This window comes from Peromyscus maniculatus, chromosome 15 (genome assembly GCF_049852395.1).
Source record: "Peromyscus maniculatus bairdii isolate BWxNUB_F1_BW_parent chromosome 15, HU_Pman_BW_mat_3.1, whole genome shotgun sequence".
NCBI classification, from domain to species: domain Eukaryota; kingdom Metazoa; phylum Chordata; class Mammalia; order Rodentia; family Cricetidae; genus Peromyscus; species Peromyscus maniculatus.
This window is the reverse complement of record NC_134866.1, coordinates 20336638-20348996: the sequence shown is the minus strand read 5'-3', so window position 1 is coordinate 20348996 and position 12359 is coordinate 20336638. Positions and strand designations below refer to the sequence as shown.

At 34.8% G+C, this 12359-nt stretch overlaps 1 long non-coding RNA gene across 1 annotated transcript; it reads left to right on the top strand.

The window, feature by feature from the left end:
• Positions 1 to 925: 925 nt before the first annotated feature.
• On the top strand, positions 926 to 2464 carry LOC143268749 (uncharacterized). Its single transcript, XR_013044871.1, has 3 exons — positions 926 to 1087; positions 1695 to 1757; positions 2373 to 2464. It is a non-coding gene; the product is annotated as an uncharacterized LOC143268749 (long non-coding RNA).
• Positions 2465 to 12359: the final 9895 nt, after the last annotated feature.

The window sequence follows — 12359 nt, the reverse complement described above, 5'->3', positions numbered from 1 at the left end:
AAGCAATGGCTATCTTTAGGGGCTAATATAATTAGGCTCAGGATCTGCAATATTCCAACCTTGCCATAGTCACTGAAATTCTAATCAGTTAATCAGCATTGCAGAAGCTTCCAGATAATGTAAAACTTTTTCTAGGAAATTTAATTCACAGTTGAATCAATGAAGTACATAACGTATTGTTCTTCTTGAACATATGTCAACATTATGTACTTTAACCATAAGGACAAGTGACATCTGTTGGTCAATATGCTTATCACCCTAGTAAAACAGAAGCTCCAAAAAGCCAGCCCATGCACCAAGGGACAGGTCCTGGCTCCACTGCCTGGGGGCCTCCCAAACAGTTCAAGTTACTCAACTGTCCCACTTATCCAGAGGGCCCGTCTAGTTCCATGGGAGTTCCTCAGCCATCGATTCACAGTTCATGTGTTTCCACTAGTTTTGTTATTTGTCCCTGTGTTTTTCCAATCATTGTCTATGCTGGGACACTTTGCTCAGCCTTGGTGTAGGGAGGAGGGGACTGGACTGCCTAGGCTGAGTTTACCAGGCTGGGCTAAATCCCCAAGGGAGACCTTGCCTTGGAGGAGGTTGGAACGGGGGCAGGGGGTGGGGTGGGGGTTGGGGGTGGACTGGGAGGTGGGAGGAGGGAGGACAGGGGAATCCGTGGCTGATATGTGAAATTAAGTTAATTATATATAAATAAAAACAGAAGCTCTAAAAAATTACACACAACTGCTCTTACAATCTATCGATAATAAATGCCTTATTCACCAGAGAATTTTTTTACCTTCACTTAAATAATTAGCAATAATGGTTTATACTAGTAAATATCTATTTATTTCATAAATAATCAATGTGTTATAAGAAATGTCTGAGAGTAACACCAGGATGTTAAATGGATTGATTAAAAGCTTGTCATTTCAGGAATTGTGGGAAGAGTTAGGAAAGGCTATCATGGATGGTAGCATTGTTCTTCACATTACGATGGAAACTGATAGAGAAGAAGGTTGCCTTTGAGTGGTCCGGCTACAAAGTTCTTAAATCCTTTGCCTTGTAATGGGAGCTACAAAGGATTTTGACTCACTGCCTGGTAAGATTACTCTCACAAAGATAACTATCCAAGAGTGGATTAGGACACTTGAGAAGTAGGCAATTTCCTCTCTATGCAAGTACTCAAGGACAGGGTTAGGGAAGTAAGGAGGCTCTAAGCAACACTTATGCAGGTGGAAGTATTTGCCATCCTTCAGATGGTAGTCTAGTAAAAATAGTACACTCTCTGCTTTAGAAAATGGCATCTTTGTGTCATGGGGCTAACTCTGGACTCCCCTCTGCTCTCTGGTTCTTATGATCTTCATCAAAAGAATTCAGAGAATAGTTTGGCCTTATATTATTTCTAAAGTCTCTAGAGGAATCTGCTTTCTCAAGGACCTTGTTCAGGTGATTGACAGGACCACTTAAAATGACTCTTCTAGGAGAAGACAAATTTTATGGCTTTGTTCTTTATAATAAAACCTCCTGCTAGGTAACAATGTTATAAGTTTAAGACTACTGGAACTAGGTTGAGGTAGTTATCTACTCCTGGCCTTTCAGGGTGTTTAAGATGTCAATTTTTTTTTCTATGAAACAGAGAAATGATTCAAGTCTTTTTTATCTGATTAGTTATTAGAGTCCTAACAATCCAGATCTTTGTTTTATAGGTTGTTGATTATAAGGGAAGAATCCAATCCCAATGTTCTGCGAGTCTGATGATATCTAAGCAGGTATCTAGCATTCAATAACGCTTTATGAAAGCAAAAGTTCATTAAAAATATTTGAATAATTTAGAGATTTTTTTCCCAACTTCCTTTTTGGTGAGCTTTGACTTTATACTTCCAAATGATATAGCATAATTTGCCTTAAATACATTCCAAATGGCAACGTGTTGTCTCAAGAAGCTGAAAATATGGAAATTCAGGAAGATATCTGCAGTGTTTTTAACAAATCTGTGAGTTGAATAAATTTTGAAATCATTAAAAATAAAGTGAGAAAAGTCCTTCCTCTCACAGGATTTATCTTCATGGAACATCTGGCACTTGGAATATAGTATTAAAATAAAGTTCATGTCATTTTACAATATTGTTCACAATGTATAATTGATCTTTTTAAGCAAGCTTTTAAATTAACCAGCCTTAGTTTTCTTTAAAAATACAATTTTATGACCTGAGCATTCACAGTGTATTAAAAGTATACCAATAAGAGATTGTTGTGCATTTTTTATCTGAAAATTAAAAGTGGTTTCAAAGTACAGGGAAATCATGTAAACTCAAAATTATATCACATTCCCAGCAGGCAAATTTAATAACCAAAGTATCTCATCCCGATTAATCACTTGATAGAACCTGCTTTCTTGTTTCTTAGTGAAGCAGCTGTGTGGCTGTCATCCATCTGTGACTTTTGAAAAATAAAATGGGAAATTAGCTGACTCTAGGTAGGTAAAGCTCTTCTGTACACATGACAATTTTCTTCACATTTCTGTGTAAGGGGAATTATTGACTAATAACCAGAAGGGGCAGAATGTTTATTTTGAATGCTGAGAGTGTATTTTCTCTGACGTTCTTATTTACAGGTCACTTAGGTAGTGAGCCAGATGGCGGAAGGGTAAAGTGGCTAACAAGACACAAAGGCAGGTGGTGGAGACACAGAGGGGATTTTTTCTGAGATGTCAGTCAGAGCGTTTTGTGACACTGGGGTTCCCAAGGAGGACTGCTATGTGTGAACAGGCAGGAAGGATCTTAATGCGTTTAAAAAATGATAATTTGACTCATACAAAAAGTCATATTTTATTATTGTCATTAAACAACATGCTGAATTACATAAAACTATCACTTGAAAACAAAATATTTTCCTGTCATGTCTTTAATTTTTTTTTTCAGAGAGTGAGAACTTAAATTACATATATGTTTGTACCCGAACCTACACTCATTGCTCAGGAGTTGAATACATCGATGACAGGAGAATAAATTCTTGGAGTAAGAAAATGATTTTTCTGGAAAGGTAGCAAATTCATAAATAGGATGGAAGCTGTCATCTCAGTCCATGTTCTAGGTTGTTGGTGGCATAGGAATGTATACAAGGACTTCCTAAGGAGGTGCATGAGACTGCTCCTGCCTCTTTAGATTCTGTATAACTGCTTTCTAATGCATATGCTGATGTTAGCTGTGTGCTTTAGGATGCTCTGGGTTCTATAAAATGATGACAGTTATTGATGAGTTTCATGACTTTTTGTTAGTTTTTCTCAAGAAAATAGAGAATTCTTCAGTAAATTATCATGATGTTAAATGCATTTTTAACCCCAAATAACAAAGCAAGATAGAGAAATGTCACTTTCTCCAAAACTATGGCATGTGGTATGGATTGCTTGGACATCAGCCCTTAACCTATTAAGCAGTTTGCTGGATATATAATCCACAACAAAGCTCATGGTTTTATTTAGGGTTTCCCTGGTAATATAAATCATAAAAAATAATGCCACGGAATCTTTGGAGCAATGAATTTATACTAGCCATAAGATTTCAGACATGACAACATATTTCAGAAAACTTTTTAAAATTTCTATAGTAAAAATATTCTGTATTACCTTTAAATCCATCTCTGGAGGCATGTCTTTCCTCAGTGATGAGAAGTAGCTAGAGCTTGGGATATGCTGGCTCACAAACAATGATGGGAACAAATGCAGAAACACACTTTTGCTAAGATTATTGAATACTTTCTCTGCAAATATTTGCACTAATCTTTCTTATTTCTTAGTTGCTGTAATAAAATTGTTACAGAGAATAATCATCTCTAAATTTTTCAGAAACAACTCTTCTCTGAACAATTTAAATTTTTTATAATTGCTCCAAATTGCACTAGAATAGAACACAAACACTTCAGCATGACAGTAATTTGTATACAAACTTTAAAAATAGATGAATCTTCTTCTGTATTAGAAATAAGAATTTAGATGCTGACTGATCCACTATGTCTTTTCCTTCAACAATCATAACAAAATAGCTTTATAGGTTCTTGATAGAAACACTCAAAGATAATAAGTATAATATATCACTATAGATGTTATAAGTATGATATATCACTATAGATGTTATAAGTTGATATATATTATATAAATTAAATAAATGCCTTTATATATAAGAAAAGCATTTGATTTTATATCCAAGTAACCCATTAAATTTGTTCTGGAATAAATGATGACTTTTTTTAAATCCTTGCTCAAATTAAGGAAAATTCAGGAAAGAGAATAGAGATTTTCTATATTTATTTAATGATTCTTATTCTGCATCTTTTCTTAATGTATTTGGTGTATTTAGAATATACTTGTTTCTCTTTTTTAAAAAAAGTATTTTGATGAATACCCAAGGGAAACAAGAGAGAAAAGATTGGTGCGTGATTTCATTCCATGAATATCTAGGTAGGTTGTTCCAAGCTATGATGAGGCAAAAATCATCATGGTAGATTGTGTGGGTGGTAAGGTTAGCTTCTTTACATTTTGCTTACTGCAGCCATTCAGGGAGAAGGGAGACAGAAAGATAATAGAAGAAAGAAAAAAAGAGAGAGGAGAGGTGAGGGGGGGGGAGACAAGAAAGGGGACAGAAGGAAAAGAAGAGGAGGTGAGGGAAAGGGGAGAGGAAGGTAGGGGAGGGGAGAGTAGAGGAAGGGAAGAGAAGAGAAGAGAAGAGAAGAGAAGAGAAGAGAAGAGAAGAGAAGAGAAGAGAAGAGAAGAGAAGAGAGAGAAGAGAAGGTGAGAACTAAGACAATTGACAACTTTATAATTCACATACTCTGTGAACTACTTCCTCTAACTTAAGACACAAATTCTCAGAAAATTACCACTGGTAGGGACCAACATTTTAAAATATAAGCCTATAGGTGACATTTTATGCTCCAACTGCAGTAGTAAACAAAAAATACTTTGGAAACTTGCATTAAGCTACTTCTTCAAGGATGTAAGAATATGTCCTTTTCATTTTCATACATAAAATAAATGCAATGGAAATGTCATAGCATATATTAAAGAATATTTGGAGCTGCATCTTTAACATCATTATATTGGAAAAGTCTGAGAGAATAATAGTCATATGGTTTTGTTATTGCATATGTGTCTTAACATTTCTGTTTTAACATGTTATAAAACTAATTAAAATCATTCAGTATTATTGCAACTTGAAGAGAATAGTCCCATAGGGCCATATATTTGAATGCTGCATGGTTCCCAGGAGGAGAAACTCTTTGGGAAAGATTATGTGGTGTGGTCTTGTTGGAGGTGGTGTGTCACTGATGGTGAGCTTTGAGATTTCAAAAGTCTACACGATTTCCAGTTTTAAATCTCTCTGCCTACTGCCTGGAATTAGATAGCTCTCAGCTACTGGTCCAGTGCCATCTTTGCCTGCCTGCTATCACGCTCCCTGCCATGATGGTCATGGGTTCCATCCCTCCCAAACTGTAAGCAAGCCCCCAATAAACTCTTCTATAAGCTGCCTTGGCCATGGTGCTTCTCCACAGCAGCAGAAAATTAACTAAGACTAATACAAATACAGAATATTTCAAAAGGAATGTCTAGTACCATCAATGTATCCATATTCAGACTAATGTTAAGTATATTGATCTGTCCTGGAAATTTACCTTACAGAACCATTTCTTATCAAGTTATAGAAATGACAGACTCCAAAGTATAGACACTTGTAGCTGATGAACATTGGTAGAGGGGGTACTGTAGCAGTATCTCTTTTAGTTAGAACCTCTGCTTAAACAACTTTTGAGTATTTTAAGTATCTTTTGAATTAAATATCATTAATGAATTAGGCTAGACATGATAGAATATGATGTTTCCATTTTTATTGTGTTGAAACCCAAGTGTTTCCCATGTCTTACTAGTGTAAGAATTTAGGCATTTGGATCTTGAGCAAGTTATTTTTGTGATCAACAAGCATTCCAATTTTCCTTACCATGTAGAGAAATTTTACTTCAGTATGTTGAATAAAGTCACTTCAGGTTTATGTGATAGAAGCCTCTGAGTAACTTGAGGAATAGATTAAATATTGTATTTTGAAGTTTAGAATGAAAATCAGTACTTGCTGTCAGTTGAGGAATAATCATACCTTTTGAGAAAGGCTGCACAGTTTTCCAGGATTATTTTGGCTTAACATAAAATCTGAGCAAACACGTTATTAAAATCACAGCTTATGACAAAAATCCAATCATATTAACATAGAATCAATCCTATTTGTTTGCTTTTTTTTCTTATATTAATATCAATATTATTCCTGATCAGAATATTGTAAAAAATGTAAAAGGTACTTTGATTGAAGTTTCAAGTGGAATGAAAAGTATGTTATTGGAAACTGTAGGAAAGGTTATTTGTTTAAATGGAGCAAAGATAATAGCTTAGATGTCTTCTACCACTGATAGAAAAATAAAACCAGTAAGCTACTTTTCACCTCAGAAAGCTTCTAAGCAAAATGTTGAAAACATGCCCATTTTTCTTTTACTTTCTTGCTAACATTAAAACATGAGAAAATAGTTCAAATTAAGAATTGACTTAATAACAAAATGTCATTATTTACAAAAATAAAATCAAAATAGATTAAAGACTGAAGTATTAAAACTCAACCTACAAAAAATACTAGAGAGGAAAATATTACTTTAGATTTACCCAGACTTAAATTGCATGTGTTTTGTTTTTATATATTGTAAAGAAGTTATGTTTGAAATACAAAGTGATGTATTTGAATTTCACATAGAATATAATTCCCATGCATTCAACCTGGGACCAAAAAGAAAAGTTAATGATTAAGAAGAGATTTTTTTTGGGGGGGAGGGGTGGTTGCTTGCTTGCTTTATAGCTAAGTTAATTACTGATATGCATTATTTTGCAAATAATCTTAGCTTTCTATGACCTATGAGAAATAAATGTCTTCAAAAAATTTGAATCAACAAAACCAAACCACTCTGGTATTTAGAGAAACGCAACACACACCCAAAGCAAATGATTTGCAGCTGAACAAATTTTCAGGGCATGATATGGCAATCACATCAGAACACATATTTAGATCAAATTTGGTCAAAAAATTTTCCCTTGAACCTCCTGGAATCTTATAATTTTTACTAGTGAAAGCGACTGGTGAATTGGGAAACAAGGCATAGCTAAAATTTAAATACTTTTCCCCATGCATTGTCATTCTCAGTGTTTAAGCCTAGTAAAGCTGTCAGCCACAACTGAAAGCAGACTTCCTCTGTGTAATGCTTTCCATGATCCTAAAATAGCATGCCTCTCTGGTGTATGAGGAGGCACCTACAGTTTACTGTTAGGATCACTGTATGAAAGTTAATATTAACTGAACTGAACTGTGTAATTCCCTTTCTAAGACATTTAAAAAGAAGCTACTAAAATCTGCATTGGGAAATAGACCCATGTAGCATGAATCTTCAAAGTTCTTATTAATAAAATCAAACCTGAGGCAAGTTATTGGGGTCAATGCTGGTAGATCAGAGAGACAGAACAAGCCACAGCTATCTCACCTTTCCAATTCCTCAGCTGGTCCTGTTTCCTCAGACTGGAAGCTTCTGTGTCCTCATCCCAATGGCTCTCAGCTGAACTGCTGCTCGAAAGCCTGAAGCTTAACCAGCCAAAATGCTTAACCAGCCAAAATGCTTCTAGTTTCTGGTCCTCACAACTTATGTACCTTTCTGCTTTCTACCACCACTCCCTAGGATTAAAGACTTGCTTCCTGGGATTAAAGGGGTGAGTCACCATGCCTAGCTGTTTCCAATGTGGCCTTGAACTCACAGAGATCCCAGATGGATTTCTGCCTCTGGAATGCTAGGATTAAAGGCATGTGCTATCACTGCCTAACTAGTGGCTTTTCTGTTCTCTGACTGACCTCAGATAAGTTTATTAAGGTACACAATATTTTGGGGAACATAATACCACCACAGACCCAAATATTTGAGATATATAATTCATAGAAGCAAAGTTGAGATGTGTCAAAGGACTCCAGATATGAGTTGATACTCAGGTGTGTTTCAGCATTTGGGTGGTTAGTCAATTTGGCCATATAGTTTATCATACAAACCTGCATAGCTTAGAGTTGTGATATAGATGCATGTTAATTGTGCAGGAAAATAGTCAATGCTAAATGTGTTGGCCTAGATAAAGTAATTTTTTTCCAACAAGCAATATAATGAATTCTACCAAAAGTAAGAGGCTATCATGATTTTTTTTTTAAACAAATAGAGCCCAAAAATTTTTTTTTTTTTAGTACTCTTGAGGGCAAACATTTCAAGTCAGTTATCTTATGAATTCTGTACTTCTGCACACACATTTGTGTGAACTATGTAAAACAGACTGATTTGACCAAACATGGACTGCAAAATCATGCACGCTGAATGCTAAGTCTTAAATTTTAATTCTGTGCATTTCATTTCCTTCAATGTTGTGAAACATAAAACATACAAATAGTAGGAATGTGTATGTTCATATGCATGGAATGTTTTACAGTGATTTTACTGTTTGAAATCCACTTTAATAATATAAAACAACAGACTAGGCTGCCTGTCTTTAATATCCATTAGTTTAATGAACAGACTAACAAGGTAAATATACAGCAAAAGTTGCCCAATACATACTTTTTTTTACAGCTTGTTTGAGAGTTTTGTCAAAAAAAAAAAATAAAAATTGCTATAAATTAATTATATAACAAAGGTAAGAATACATATATTACAACTTGTTAAACTTAATTTGGTTGATCATAACTGTAATTATGCTTCGGGGCAGATAATATGTGATGGATATTCTTTCCAGATGCTGCACATGTGGACATTCAAGAATGCTAGATGTAAAGATGAATCCATGTTGTACAACTGTGTTGTATCACCAAAAACCTTTTAAAAAGGATCTTCCACACAAGATTTTGTCTGAACTGAGACATTTCATATGGGAAAATGTTCCTGAATTATGGGACCAGGAAGTTTAGTCTTTGATACAATTGAGATTTAACACTATGAGTCAAAAGACTTGTTATTAATAGACTTGTATCCTTTAAAAAAGAACCCACAGTAGGCAGCAAGCATGCCACCAATATGGTGTATTCTAAACAGGAGACTTTGGTTGTTAGCATGTGGCACCCGGAAACTATTTAAAAAAAAAAAAAGGTAGATTGTTAAGGAGAATTCTAAATCAGTCAGAAAACCACAAGTCTAGGGTAGAGCCAATGTAAAGATTGAGTGTCCTCTTGTATCTAAAGTGGATGCTTAAACTGCAAGCTTTTTATTTGCTAGAGAATCTGTTTTAACATAGCAGTTTGGCCTATGATTATTTATTGGTTTTATAAATTCTAAAATCAACTTCTTTTTAAGAGAACTCGGATTTCAACTCTTTCACAATAAAAACGAGTTGCAGTACATTGTAAATTGTTTTTTCTTTACCCCAAATTTAAGTTAAGGCTTCATACGTTAATTGCATCCTGTTCAGATTGTATTGTCTAAATTTTGAAACCCTGTGTTGTTCACTAAAATCAGGAATAACAAAGTCAGAGCCAATTAAGGTCACACACTTCTGTAAAATGCTGGAAGTCCAAATCTTCATAGTTTTGGAATCATCCCTTTCCGGTTGAGTTTGTTCTTAACTCTCCTTGTTTAAATGACAGTTACCTTTCAAAATCTCCACACATTGAGATTAAAACTGGCCCCCTACTGTGATGGTACCTGTTTCCTCTCATGTTATAAGTGCAAGTTTCTATGTCATGTTATAACCACTAGAGCAGTTATGTGTCCATATGCTTGATTCAGTCTCTCTTGACCTTACAGGTTTGGAATTGGAATCCCACTATTTTGTAGACAAAGGAAATTTAATATACTGCTGCATTTTCAAGTATTCAAATTAGTATTTTAAAACTGCAGTGGTTTTCTTTTTTAAAACTTCAGTTTAAAAAAAGGCTAAAATGTGCTTTCAAATGAGGCATCTAAATGTGTTCCTAATTTTGCACATGGTCTTAAGTTTTATAACCAGTGAAACAACAACAAAACTATCACATATGATACAATTTACAGTAAACTAATATTAAATTTTTTTATTATAAAACATGTTATTCATATTCAGAACTCACTATACTAAATTGAGGGACTAGAATGCATTATTTTACTTAATTTGCAGTTTTACATTTATATATGCATCATATTTTATGTAAATGTTATAATGCACAAAGTTATATAAAAACAACATAAACAGAAAATCTCTTAAACTTTTCTGGAAGTTTCAATTAATCTGTAATTGTATAACATAGTACTTGTCAGATAAATTACTTTCAAATGCAGATTAATTAATATCCCAAAGAGAAGTTTATTTACTTTGCAAATTAAATGGTTATTTGATATGCAAAATACACATTTATTTTACATAATACATCTTTTTGTTTTCATTTTCATTATTTTTAACAGGAAGATTAACGTCTATAGTGCCTTCATAAGCTTAGATATTTTCAAGCTTAATTATACATTTTTGCTTTTTCATAACTGGTTTTATACTCTAATTAAATTTGTTTGGGAAAGCTATAATCATCTAATAAATGCCAATGGTTTAGGCTTATCACTAGCATAGGTAGGTTAATTAAAGAAATGATTATATTATCCTTTTTGTGTTCTTATTACAATTGTATAAAATGTACTTTGATACAAGGTACAAATTAGAATGAGATATATAACAGGCTGAAATGCATGGTAAATCAACTTTCTTTCAGTATTGTGAATATTTTATAGCAGGCATTTTCTAACTTAAAAATCTGACATTTATACAGCAATGCATGCATAATTTCCCTCTTATATGTCATTTCACTGAGATGAAAGTAATTTTAAAATGCAAGGTCAAAAAAATGATTACCCCTAACAAATAATAATAAAAGAAGCTAAAGACAGGTATCAGGAAGCAGTTTCGCATGTCCCCCCCCCCCCCCCCGAGACCATTTAATATCTAATGGATTCCTTAGGATAAGAATAGGAAACAAAAGGAAGGAAATCCTTGAGGTAAAATGGAGGTAAGTTCAAGGTAGATAAATTGTTCCTTTGATTTAATATCTGCTATTGTTCCCTGGTCAAAACACAGTCAGAGCTGTTCTTGTGGGACCCAGTGTCTTCTATATCTGATAAACGGCCTGACCAGGACAACCTCAGTCTCAGCAGGAAAGACACTGAACAAATTGTCAGCATGATTTACATACGAGTTGTCAACAGCATCTGGGTTGCTCTGTGAAAGAATGATGGGTAACAGATGTTCTGGGAAATGCTACCATCTGCCCTTTCTTAAAATACATCCCAAGTGAAACAATGCATTTGAATGGATGCCACAGAGATACCTTTCCTTTGGAGAACCACACCAGCCTTAGTATTTATATGTTCCATGTGGCTATCACAAAATCAAAACAGTCTGAACAGAGTATGAATGCAATCAGTTGAAGCACACAGGCCCTTGGAAAGCTCTTTAAGCTCAGGTACATGATATGAAAAGAAAATGGTTCACGGCTCCACAGAGTGCATACTAGAAAAATTCCTTGTGGTGATCTGGACCCAATGTTATGCCCAGATCACAGGGACCCCTAAAAGACCACCATGGAGACTGCATCCCGTATGTAAAAACAAAGAGCCCTTGTTTCAAGCTCTGAGCTTGGTTCCTCTATCTGTCCCACAGAACAGTGAGAACAGAGCTCAGGTGGGGTGGGGTTTTTATCATAGCAGAGGTTGGGATATAGGGGATGTTTGGAATTTCAGGTATTTCCTCTTCCCTGGGTGGATCCCTGGGTTGTGTCAGCTTATGGTTTTTCCTGGATCTGGGTGTTGCATTCCAGTAAGCCTGTCGCAGAAGCTGTGTCTAGGCCTGTCATGGCAGCTGTGTGGTTAAGCTACTTTGCCCCAACCCCACACCCATCCTATGTATCTCTATCAAATGATCTGCAGAGTTTTCAAATTTATAAAGATAATTTCCGTACAAGTATTAAAAAGATGCATATCAGAAAAATAATTACTCATTAAATGGGTGGCTTCACTTATTGCATCATACATATGCTCAGTAATTTTACATCCTGCTTAGGGTTGAGCACACCATGTTTGATTAATATAGGATGACCACAGGCAATAGTGAAACAGAAAAGGACCTCCAAACATTTGTACCATCATGTGTCTCTCCACTATGAATTATTGATGTAAGCAAAAGTTTTGTTTTGTCTATCTAGATGTAAAATAGATTTGTGCTTGCTAGCCCTGAAATGCCATTGACAAAGGAAAGCATCAACATTTAACAGTATTTTTAAAATTTGTCACTCTATGTATTCTGATATTAA